The following is a 13174-nucleotide window of genomic DNA, read 5'->3' on the forward strand; positions in this document are numbered from 1 at the left end:
GATTTCAGGGTTGAAGAAGAATTGGGGGGTGGGGGTGCAGGTGAAGAGAAATAAATCACTGAATCAGCATCTTTATATGAAAGATGAGTTGTTGAGGGGCCGGAAGTGGGGCTTGGGAGAACCCCGCCCCCCCGCCAACAGTATTAAATTCAGGTAGGATGTTCCTTCTGCCTCCCAGCTGGACATAAATGGTTCATATACGTAAATGATACTGTCAGATATCAATATACAACACCTAAACTGATACTGATTGTGATCCTAATTGTGAAAGGTAAGACAAAGCATCTAGAAAGAAAAAAAAATACCTCCATCTCCTTGAAGTAAGATACTTTAAACAGGATACCAAGTGTATTAGCTGACAAACTGCATTTGGTTTTAAATTGGGAACCTGGTTTCATCGAAAAGCTATTATTGAGAGCATAAAGGCAGGCTGTGAACTTGGAGAACACATGTAACATGTATTTTTCAAAAGATCAATATAAGGAATTATGACAAGTATATATGAAAACAAAGTAGGCATTTTCAGTGGAAAAAAATTAAAGATTAGAATAGGTGCTTCACCAGAGAGAATGCCCAAATGGCCATAGGCACAGGGGAAGGTGCTCAACTCATTAGAGCACAGAGAAATGCAAATTAAGAACCTAATGATAGAGCACTACAGTGTTGGAATGTTAATTAAGTAAACAACAAACAACCTTGCATGTAATGTAGAAGAACCCAAACTCCCACACTGCTGGCAGGAGTTACGTTGATAAAACTACATCAGTAAAAACCATCGACAAGTTTGCCAAAGTTAAATACACCCTATGACCCAGTAGTTTTACTCCTGGATATACATCCCAAATAAAATTAGTGCTTAGGTCTATTAAAAGTAATAATAATACATGTAAGTCTATTCAGAGCCCATCTGTTCATTTCCTAAACTGTAGACCATAACAGGAGATAATTTTTTTCAGGCAATAAATAATGTGGAAGACTCACAGAATTTTGGAGAAAAGCCATGCAAAAACTATCCTATAATGAGTCAGTTTATGTAAGTTAATAGCAAACAAAGTTAATCTGTGGTGGTAGAGGTCAAAATAATGATTATCCTTGGGAAGTGTTGACTGGGAAAGACAAGAGGGGACATCTGTGGTGCTGGAAAATTGTCTATTAATCTGGTTAGCGATTACATGGGTGTGTGACTATATAGATACACCCAAGTAGTCAGTAATCAGATTTATACAAGGTGATATTAGATTAATATTGATATTTATAGTGTACCCAAATAAAGGTTGTATTTATACAGACATACAAATGCAAACACAATGTAAATATGTCAAGAAGTTAAGGGAAAATAGTGTGCTTTTACTTAGAAATGACAGAAATAAGGCAAAGGACAAAGTACAACTGCATAAGATATTCATGTCATAGACAAACCCTTTATCTGCATAATTTCCCTTGCATTCTTCTGTAATCTCTGTTTTTTTAAGGAGATACTATGCCAATTAATATCTGAATATTTTCTATGTGCTGGGCAGTCTTCTAAACTCTTCCATAGACCACAATTAATCCTTGTAACTTACCAGGAACAGTTCTATTATCTGTGATTCACGAGGACTCTAATGCAGTAATTCTAAGTGCAGTCCGCTGGCCTGTAGCATCAGTGTCACCTGGGAACTTGTTAGAAATGCAGATTCTCGGGCCCCAACCCAGACCCTCCCCAAATCAGAAACTTGGGGGTGGGCCCGGCATCTGTTTTAACAGCCCCTCCAGGTGTCTGTGATAAATGCCAGACCTTGAGGACCACTGAGGGAAACCTAAGGCCCAACTTCACGCAGCCACTAAAGCTGAAGCCAAGATAAGGCAATTTTACCCCATAACCTGTGCTCTCATCATCAGCACCCAGCCTCGGCCAAACAAAAATAAAAGCAAACAGAACTCCTTACATCCTCAGATGGTAAATGGGCAAAACTTAGGGATGATTCAAAAGATGCAATAGACTGTTTGGTAAGTATGGGGTGGGGGAGCTAGCCAGTCAGAAGACTGATTATGCATGATTATGCAAAGCATTTCAATGCACAGTTGACTATAGGCTGATGATCATTAGGAACTATTTAACAAAAATACTCATGCTAAAATGCTAAGTAGGAGGCAAAAAAATAAAGCTACACTTATAATGCTTCCCTTGAAGTAAGAGGAAACAATGATCTTCAGTGGGAAAGTACTAGAAGGATATACACCCCAAAATTGAGCGATTTTGTTTGAGCATCAATGCCACAGTTGATTTTTATCCTCTTGTCTTTTCTTGAAGCTGCCCTGGATAAGCAGGCATTGATTTTGTAAAGAAAAAAGTTAAAAGAATGGGTTAACTAGGTCATAGAGAGTCAAAAGACAAGGAACACTATGTGTTTGTTGTGTTTTTGGTTAAGACCTTAAGGAAAAAGAAAAAGCAATTTCAGGTGCATGATGAGGTTAGAAACCCTATTTGACTGGACCGAGAAAATCAGAGTGGTGATGACGTGGAGACTCCTAAGCTTTTCGTAGAAACCTGATTGAGAAAGTCAGGACTTAGAATCCAGCTTTAAATGCCCACGAGGTGAAGGGAGGGATGGTGGAATTCCTTGAAAAGCATAACCATGGTAAGGGAAAAGTGAAGTCTAATAGGATTTTAAATACACAGTCTTTAAATATAAAGACAAAACAAAACGAAAAGCATTCTATGAAACAGGTCACCAAGATAGACTGAAAGTCACTGTCTGGGTCTACAGCGTTGGTTACAGGTTGATAATGTGTTTCCTAAGCAAACAAAGCCAGCTAGATTTAGAGTTGACCAAGTGTGCTCAGTCACTAAACAAGGCAGCCCAGACAGCAAAAGGTGGCAAAATATTGTGACTGCCCTTAGTGCCATTGAATTGTATACTTTAAAATGGTTCAAGTGGAAAATTTTATTTTTTTCCATTTTGCCACGTTTTAAGACTTATTAGAGTCACATGGTAAAACAAGAAGGTGAATGCTCAAGCCCAAATGGCAGCCCAAGGCAGTTAGCAATTTGGGCTACTCAGTGGATGGTGATGGCAATGAGGAAGATGCAATCTCAAACGAAGTCAGAGAAGGAAACAATAGGAATTTCTAGTTTGGTAAAAATGAAAATAAGCATGTGCATTTGAGAACCCGCAGGGTGGGGAGTACTGCATACCTCTGCTTCCCCTGCAGAAGTAAACGTGGAAAGACGTCATTTAATTCTAGTTTCCACTGACGCACCTGTTCAGCTCACTGCTACGCACGGAACGGTTCACTGCAGGGAGTAGAAAGGCTGATTCCTGAGTGAGTGCCTTGCGATTGCAGAGAGAGAGGAACTCCCTTGCTAGATCATTCTCTCTGCCCTTGCCAGAGAGGGTTGTTTCCACCCAGAATGAGTGGGGGGCCTGGGGGCAAGGCAGGGAGCCAGTGACCTGAGGTATTCCCAGGCAGATAAGAGAGCCACTTGAGAGGCAGCCTTGGAAAATGAATGCAGAAAGTGACTGTCTGGAGCCAAGCCCCAGTGGGACCACAGGGGAAGAGCTTTTCCCTAGGAAAGGAGAAAGAGCAACTCCTCATTAGAAACAAACTTAAAACCAATAAACCTAGGAGCTGAGCTAGAATGAGCTGGAGAGGCTGTATCCTCACTGCAAAACGAAGGCAAAGGCATCCTCTAAGAGGAGATAATGCACTCTAGCCCTAAACCTACGAAGTTGCTAAAGACTCCTTGCACAATTAGGAGCAGTCCCTGGTTTTTCAGTTTTCCTTAGAGCTCTGTCACCACAGGTGTTTGGGCAGAAAAGTTACAAACCTGTGAACTCCAAAAGCACATATCACTCTCCTTTAACCTCCAGGGCTGCAGCATTTTAATTCTTCTTCAAGAACAAGGCGTCACAACAGCCCAATTTATAAATGAAAAGAAAAGAGAGTTCAGCATGAGGACTTAAGTCTCATTCCATTGATTAAAGTTTGCAAAATTTGACCTGAGTGAAGACTCAACCAATAATAGCTGTTCATCTAAAAGAGGAAGGCAGAGGAGAGAAGCAGGTACGAGAAGGGGTACTCACCTCCGCACAGGTAAAACGTACCTCCGGCCTGTGAATATTACAGGCAGAAGAAAGCACCAATAACAGGGCTCTTATGTTGGCCTAAGTTCCGTGATTGGCCTTGGGACCCTGAGTGGGGCGGGCCCTTCCCTCCCGCTATGTTTATGTGGGCTCACGTTGACATCTCCTGGGCCCTAGCCTAAGAGATTCTAATTTAATTGATCTGTGGTGGGACTTAGGAGTCTTTGAAAACTCTCCAGGTTTAACTTTTTGAGGAACCAAAACTGTTTTCCACAGCAGCTGCTAAGTAAAAGAGTTTCAACTTCTCCATATCCTCACCAGCACTGATGTTCCATTTTTTTAAAAATAATAGACCTCCTAACGGGTGTGAAGTGGTATCTCATTGTGGTTTTGATTTGCGTCTCCCTAACATCTAATGATGTTGAACATCTTTTCATGTGCTCATCGGCTATTTGTGTTTCTTCTTTGGGTAAATGTCTATTCAAGTCCTTTGCCCATGTTTTCACTGGGTTATCTGTCTTTCTGTTATTGAATTGTATGACCCAGCAATTCCAGTTCTACATATAAACCCAAAAGAACTGAAAGCAAGAACTCAGATTCCTGTACACCAATGTAGCATTATTCACAATAGTCAAAAGGTGGAAACAACCCAAATGCCCATTGACAGATGAATGGAAAAACAAAATGTGCTATATCCACATAAAGGAATACTATTCAGCTGTAAAAAGAAATGCCATGGACAAGCCTTGAAAACTTTATGCTAAGTGAAATAAGCCAGACACAAAAGGACCACTTGTATGGTCCCACTGAGATGAAATATATAGAATAAGCAAATTCACAGAGACAGAAAGATAATTAAAGGTTACCAGGAGCTGGGGGAAGGGGAATGAGGGCTCATTACTTAAAGGGAAAAGAGTTTCTGTTTTGGGTAATGAAAAAGTTTTAATATTGTAAGATGGTAATAGAACAACAATTGTAAAAGTAATTATTGCCACTAAATTGTACATATTAAAATGATTAAAATGGCAAATTTTATGTGTAAATATATGGAGTTACTGCAACAAAATGAAACGCTCTCCAGACGATTCTAATGTGCAATCCTGGTTGAGAACGCTTCTCCCACACCATGCGGTGCGGATCAGGGAATCTCAGCCTCAGCACTGATGTTTTGGGAAGGATGATTCTTTGTTTTGGCGAGGGTGTGGGGGACTGCCCTGTGCAATGTAACATCCCTGGCCTCTACCCACTAGATGTCAGTACTCCCCCAGGACAACCAAAAATGTAATTAATACTGCTGAATTGTGCCCTTGAAAATGGTTAAAATGGGAAATTTTGAGTTGTATATCTACTACAATGATTTTTTTAATTTTAAAATATTTTTATTCTAAATAATTTTTATATTATTTTATTCTAATTATTATATTCTAAATATAATAATTCTAAATAATTTTTTATCTTATTTTATTCTAAATATGGCCAAATGTCCCTCAGGGGGAAAAATCACCCTGGGTTGAGAACCACGGATCTAGCTGCAATTAGCTGCCTCCTTCCATCATGCCAAGTATATGGAAATGCATCTATATTCTACATTAAATAAAATTTATATGTCCTAAAGGTCAAGCTCTTTTGTTTTCCAATTGATGATATTAATTAGCCATTCTAGGTCCTAGGACTGGAGAGAGGCCAATGTCTATAACGGAGGATCAAAGAATTCAACCAATTAGGGCTCTGGGGGTTTGTTTTTTTGTTTGGGGCTTGGAATTTTCTCTCTGAGATATTTTTGCTCATCTCCAGGATTATGGGTCCTAAACGAGAGAGATAGAAAGAAACATAATTTTAAATGTATTTAACTTTGACACTTAGAAGAAGAAAGGAGAAGGGGTAAGGATGAGTTTGTCAGTAATAACAATAATAGTTATAATTATTAAGAAACAAAATTTAGTGGCGATTATGTCTCATGTACTTTCTAAGCCCATTGCATATATTAATTCATTCAATCCTCAAAGCAATAGTATGAGGCAAGTATTATTTTTATATAATATACATATTATTATGTGTAATGCTATATAATTGATATAACTATTTTTCAGATGATAAGTCTGAAGCATATGGAGTGTGAAAGGCAGCCAAGTTTTAGAAGATGTGTTCTTAGCCAGGGGTGAGCAAACTTTTTGTATAAAGAGCCAGATAGTAAATATCTTCAGTTTTGTGAGCCATCCAAGTCTCTGTCACAACTACTCAACTCTACCATTGTAGCAAGAAAGCAGTCACAGACAACACGTAACCCATGGGTTGTTTGAGTTCCAATAAAACTGTTTACAAAATCAAGTGGGCACAGGAACTGACCACTAGTCGTGCTGATCCCTGCTCTTTTTTTTCTTTTTTTATCTAGTAATTTTGTATACTTTATTAATTATGAAGACACCAATGTTCTAACTGAAGACTTCAGTTTGTTCTTTACAATATTTTTATATCACATTACACTCTATATTGGTAGAAAGGGGCAAAGCTCAGTGCACTTGGCAGTGTATGCTCAGAAACTTTAAATTCAGCATTGAAACGAGACAAGTTGTTCATTTTACAAAGCAGGTGAAATGGAAAGTTTGGACATTTGAAAAATTTAGGCCTGAAAATACTGGTGCTTTAACAGGTGCATATATGGCTTAAATTACTAAGTTCATCTATTTCCTAAACAAATTTAAGCATTGCTTAACATTTTATCTTTTTTAAAATTCAGTTTTATTGAGATATATTCACATATCATACAGTCATCCATGGTGTACAATCAACTGTTCATAGTACCATTATATAGTTGTGCATTCATCACCCCAATCTAGTTTTTGAATATTTTCCTTATACTAGAAAAAGTAAAAACAAGAACAAAAAATAAAAGTAAAGAACACCCAAGTCATCCCCCCCACCCTATTCTTCATTTAGTTTTTGTCCCCATTTTTCTACTCATCTGTCCATACACTGGATAAAGGGAGTGAGATCCACAAGGTCTTCACAATCACACTGTCACCCCATGTAAGCTACATTGCTATACAATCATCTTCAAGAGTCCAGGCTACTGGGTTGGAGTTTGGTAGTTTCAGGTATTCACTTCTAGCTGTTCCAATACATTAAAACCCAAGAGGTGTTATCTATATAGTGCATAGGAATGTCCACCAGAGTGACCTCTCAACTCCACTTGAAATCTCTCAGCCACTGAAACTTTATTTCGTTTCATTTTGCATCCCCCTTGTGATCAAGAAGACATTTTCAATCCCACAATGCCGGGTCCAGATTCATCCCTGGGAGTCATATCCTGCGTTGCCAGGGAGATTTACACCCCTGGGAGTCAGGTCTCAGGAGGGGGAGGGCAGTGAGTTCACCTGCCCAGGTGGCTCAGTTAGAGAGCGAGAGAGAGGGCCACATCTGAGCAACAGAGAGGTACTAAGGGGGAGACTCTTAGGCACAAATACAGGCAGGTTTAGCCTCTCCTTTGTTATAACGAGCTCCATAAGGAAGTCCCGGGATAGAAGGCTCAGCACACCAAACCGCCAGTCCTCAATGTTTGTGACAACATCAGCATCAGTCCAGGTGAGGAAGCCCAACACTTCTGCATTTTCCCCTAGCTCCTCAAGGGGGCCTGCATATAAATTACTTTGGGATGTGACTCCTGCTCTTAACTGTTATTCCATATTTTCTATTAAAAACTGGGGAAATAGAGAAAGAGAGGAGAGGGAATGAGAATTTAAATATTTCAAGAGCATTGTCTCACTCACATATTCCAATATTGGACAAACATTGTATGGTCCCACCGATAAGAAATAAGTTTTTGAGGAACCAAAATTCCAATGGATTTTTTAAAATAAACACCTGTGAAAGCTCCACAACACGTGTGTGGGAAGAGGAAGCCGTAGGAAGTTCCAGGAGTCAATCCCTCCACCAAAACAGCTCCTAACAGGCAGCAACTGTCTGAATGAAGTAGTTCACAACTCCGGGGCCTGGTGAACCCCGGGCAGCATCCAGGAGCGAGCTGGAGGACGAGGCTGGTAAACCGCAGTCAGGTGCTCTCTCCACACAGCCCCCAGCAGCAGTCAGCCGTGGGGTCCAGCCCCAGACGGAGTTTGCTGGTGCCAGAAAGGAACATAAAAATCCGCCTCCCCAAGATCAGAGGTCAGCTCCCCGATCACTGATCACAGCTCTGGATGGCTGGGGCCCGGCTCTGAGGGCAGCCGTTCTCCCGACCCTCCCCACACAAAGGTGGTGGAGAGCCGTGAAGACGGCCCCTTCCTCAGAGCCGCAGAGGACGGTGGGAGGGCTGCACCTGCAGGGCGGCTCAAGAAAGTGCAGTTTGGGGAGCCTTGGAAGACGCTCCCGGTGCTTTCCCAGCCCCTGCCTCATCCCCTCCCCAGGGCGGTCTGGGGCCCACAGGTGGGGTCCCTGGTGGGAAAGACGGGCTTGAGCAGCTCCTCTCCAGTGTGCCCCCTCCCAGGCTAAAGCAGCTTGAGACTGGAAAGCTGTGTAAGAAACAGTTCAGGCGGGCGGCCTGGGGCAGAGGCTCACCTGCTTTAAGTCCGCAGGGCAACACCTGGGGCAGGGGAGGGTCTGACTCCTGGTACACAGAGAGGGCATTAAAAGTCCTGTAAACTGGGAAACTCCTAAGCAGCCAGCAAGGACAAACCGACAACGAGTCAGAGGGGGCCCTGCGCTTTGCACTCGCCTCGGGGAGGCTTTCCTGTTGGGGGGTGCTGACACCAAAAAAATCTCTGTCCTATCACCAGCCGGTAACATACTCAGACACCTCAGGAAATAAATCCCAGAGTTACCATTTCTAAATGTTAAAATGTACAGTGGGCAAAAAGAGTACAAGACAAAGAAATAGTAAATTATGCCCCATCTAAAGGGAGAGGAGAAAAATCCAGAACACATCAATGAAGAAAACCAGACTGTGGACATATTGCACAAAGACTTTTAAAAAATGATCCTCCGATTGTATGATCATGTAGCTTACACAGCATGACAGTGTGATTGCGAAAACCTTGTGGCTCACACTCCCTCTATCCAGTGTATGGACACTCCTAACTAGGGGGTTTTATAGATGTCTAAGCTTGTAGGAGAACTCATAGTGTTTAAGTTAGAAAAGTGGCTAAAAAGATGACCAATAAGATATCAGGAACAGGTAGCTTTAGGGTGTGCTGCAGTCCCCCGGCCTACTTAAATCCAGGACTGTGTAGTACAGAAAAAGGGTCAAACACAGGGAGGGTGGAATTCCAATGACCCAAAAAACTGCAGAACGCAAGTGAAGTTTCAGATTGAGTCATGGGTCTATCTGAACCCAGAGCCCGAGTTATTGACTTACAAGACCTGCTTCCACTGTTGGAAAACTGTATCTTGGACATCTGGAGTTTCTCCATGTAGGTGGCAGATGATGCCAATATATCCCTCTGTCCCCTGCCTGGGTGGAGATAACTTGAGCATGAATGTATTTGCCTGCTTTATAGATAAGCCTGCTGGAAATACGTGCCTTGGGGTAGGAGCAAACATCCATGTCCGAGGGAGTGAGTCATAGAGAAACAACAGACTTGTTCATGGGATTGTCCTGCAGGTTGTGACATTGCAACATAACTGATGTGACTGCAAGCATCTCTCATAGCTTCTCCAAGGAAATTCACCTAACGCACCTGGACCTGGGTCTCAACTCCATAATTACTGGATTGTGGTTCCTCTGTGAGGCCTTGGAGAAGCCAAACTGTAGCCTAAAATCCCTATGCTGGGTGCTCTTTTCATTTTCATAAAGCGTTTTGAGAAGCATTAATTGCTCTGAGATTCTTCGGAGAGTAGAACACGGTAGAATCATTCCTGGTCCAGTTTTAGGAGAAACGCTTCATTTCATACCTCATATTCAAACCATTGGTAAAGCGTGAGGCACCTCCTTCCAGTTACCTAGCATGTAACAACTTACCTTTCTGCTGACACCTTGACCTGAGCTACTAACACTCGTATGGATTGTTGCAACATCTCTGAACCGGTCTACAGGTGTCTCTCCTTGACTCCTGCCAGTTTTTCTTAACCCATCAGCCAGGGGGATCTTTTAAGTTGCAAGTCAGGCCATGGCACCTTTAGTTCAAGACTCAAAAGCTCCCTTTCCAGTAAAGATAAAATCTGAAGGATTCAGAATAGCCTGCACGGCCATATGTGATTCCCCCAAACTCTTTCTACCTTCCCCCTTGGTCACCATCTCAGCCACACTAGCTAGTTTCCTTGCCAGCCACATCCTTCTGTGGGAAGTAATTTTCCTCTGCCTGATTAGCTCTCCTATATTGACCATAATGGCTCCCAACCTCCATTCCTTTACTTTTTCCCTCATCGTCTTTTCTAAACACTATAAATGTACCTAGTAGCTCTGAGGCTGACATACCCTTATCCTGCTTTATTCTAATATCACTGACCACTGACTTCAATACAGCATGTCTGATTGTCTGCTGCCACTAAAATTGACTCCATGAGGACAAGGAGTGTTTTTTTCCCCACTTCATCACCACTGTATCCCCAGCGAGGAAATGTGTACTGGAAACGTAGATTCTCAGTAAGAGCTTCCTCTATGAATGAGGGGGTTTATGTACTTCTCAGCAGGCTCTGGGGCCGCTCCATCACTCCTTTTTATTGCCAGGATGTCCCATCTGCTCTTATAAGCAATCAGAGCCTGGAAACTCTGGACCTGGGCCAGAATATCTTGGGGCAGAGTGGAGTAATGGTGTTCTTTGAGCCTTAAAATCAAAAGAAGAGTCCCCTGCAGACACTCAGGTATGCTCTTCTGTTTCATCTTGTGAATTGCCCACGAAGGGAGTAGCTCCTCGTGGGGAGCAGACTTTACAAGAATCGGTTTTAGACATGTCAATAGCATTCTTCTCCTAGCTTAGAGACTTTTACCAGCTACTTTTCAAAAATGCTCCTTTATCTGTATATTCCCCCAAATTCTCCAGAACTCCTGACAATGAGGCATACTGATAGATTAAACCATCCCAGGGTACAGGTGTCTCTGTATGTCTGTGTGTCTGTGTACACCATCACATCTTAAAGACAATTCTTAGTTCCTCTTTCTGGGATCTCCAGAGATGCCTGAGATTTTGGCTTTTCAGAACCTGATCCTTTAGACTTTCACTTAACTTCCTGAACCATCCTATATCTTTCCAATAACATTTTAACTAAGCTATCATTAGTTTCCTCTTGTTTTCACCCAAAGAACACTATCATCACTCTTTATGTTTCCAGAAATACATAACTATTTTAGACCAGGGGAAGGCATACCTTTCTGCAAAGAACCAGATAATAAATACTCGAGATTTTGTGGGCCATAGTTTTCTATTGCAACTACCCAACTCCACCACTGTAATGCAAAAGCAGCCAGAGACAATAGGTAAATGAATATTTGTGGCTGTTTCTAATATAAATATTTACAAAAACGGGCAGCAGGCCAGATTTGACCTGTGGACCATAGTTTGCTGATTCCTGCTCTAGTGCTTTCTGTCTTGCTTCTGCTTTTATTTTGTTTCCTGGAAGAATTAAGGTAGTGATTTTGTGGTTGGGGGAGGTATTCTGTTGATTTTTCCACCCTCACCAAAAATTCTGACTGACTTGAAACATTCATGAAAAGGCCCACCATCATATTTGCTCAAGGAATGTGATTCTCAGAGTTTCTTGAGACTGAAACTCTTAGTTCAAGGCTATTTTGGAGTGTAGATATGATTCCCACAAACTAGTTTAAGGCTTTAGGGATATACCACAAAATTTCAGCAAGAGATGGTCATGCATTTGTTAGTAGGGCCAAGACCTATAAAACTACAAAGAAATGTGGTGACTAACACATACCCCTGTGGTCTCTTATATCTTGGATTTTTTCCCACTGTGTCTCATTTCCTCAATGTCTGACCCCCTCTCCACCCACCCTACTTCACAATCAGAGTTGGATATAAAATATTCTATCATTAACCCTGGTGTCTAGCTAATATTGCTAACCAAATTTTCTGAAGTAGTAATCTGGCTGGCCAGTTTGGATGAGCTTTGTACCCCTCATATCTCTAGCTGGTAGAAGCTATGACCTGTGTGTGCAGAGACACTGTCAGGGAGAATAGACATTTGGAGCACTCCTGGATAAGCACCAGGGCTCACGCTCCCTCAGATAACAGGTAATCATGGAAAGGCACTAAATGTTCTGTCTGACTTTAATCTGATTTTTGCTTTTTCTATTACATTTATATGTATCTCTATTTTCAGTCCAAATCATTAGTTGTCTGCTATGGGTGCCCTGACATAGGAGTTTTGGTGTTTTAGAATGAATCATTGGAACAGCAAAACTAGGTGCCCAGGATTCATTTCTTCTCTCTGAGCTCCAGGTTGAAGACAGACGAATCTAATATGTAAATCCAGAAGCTACCAAAAGAAGTGAAGGAAAGCAACCCAGGACTGACAATCAAATGTAATAATGCCGGAACAAACAGACCTTCAGTGGTGGTTTCCTCTCTTGAGCACCCTGAGAACTTTCTTTATTAGTTGAGTACCCAGAAATAGGGGAAGATCTGATCTCTCTCTAAGGCATCTCACTAACAGGATCACAGAATCCAATATCTATCACTGGACTAGACGTCAAGGTAATTTAGTATTGTTTTTATTTTCCTCTTGGGTTTGTACTAAGTCCTGTATACTATCCTATCAGTTTATCACAAGGGTATCAAGGATAATAAAATGCGTATTAATGCACTTTGAATGAAGTTTCATTTATGTCCTAGCACCATGAGCTAACTTAAAATAACGTTATTCTTGGTGGACTTAGTCTAGTAAAAAGTATTACTGAAATTATAGATTTCCTTCTATTCTTTCTTCTGGGTATTACCCTAGCTCAGATATTTCTTGGCCTAGTTTAATAGTTGCTCAGTGAGTCTACATGATTAGTGTGTGTTTTAGCAACTTTATGATATTCTAACTGAAGAGTTGGCAAACTTTTTCTGTAAAGGTCCAGATAGCAAATGTTTTAGATGTTTCAGGCCACACAGTCTCTGTCACAACTATTTAAAAGCTGTCATTGTAGCAAGAAAGCAGAATGGGTGTGGCTGAGTTCCAAA

The sequence above is a fragment of the Choloepus didactylus genome, chromosome 27 (assembly GCF_015220235.1).
Source record: "Choloepus didactylus isolate mChoDid1 chromosome 27, mChoDid1.pri, whole genome shotgun sequence".
Classification (NCBI taxonomy): Eukaryota; Metazoa; Chordata; class Mammalia; order Pilosa; family Megalonychidae; genus Choloepus; species Choloepus didactylus.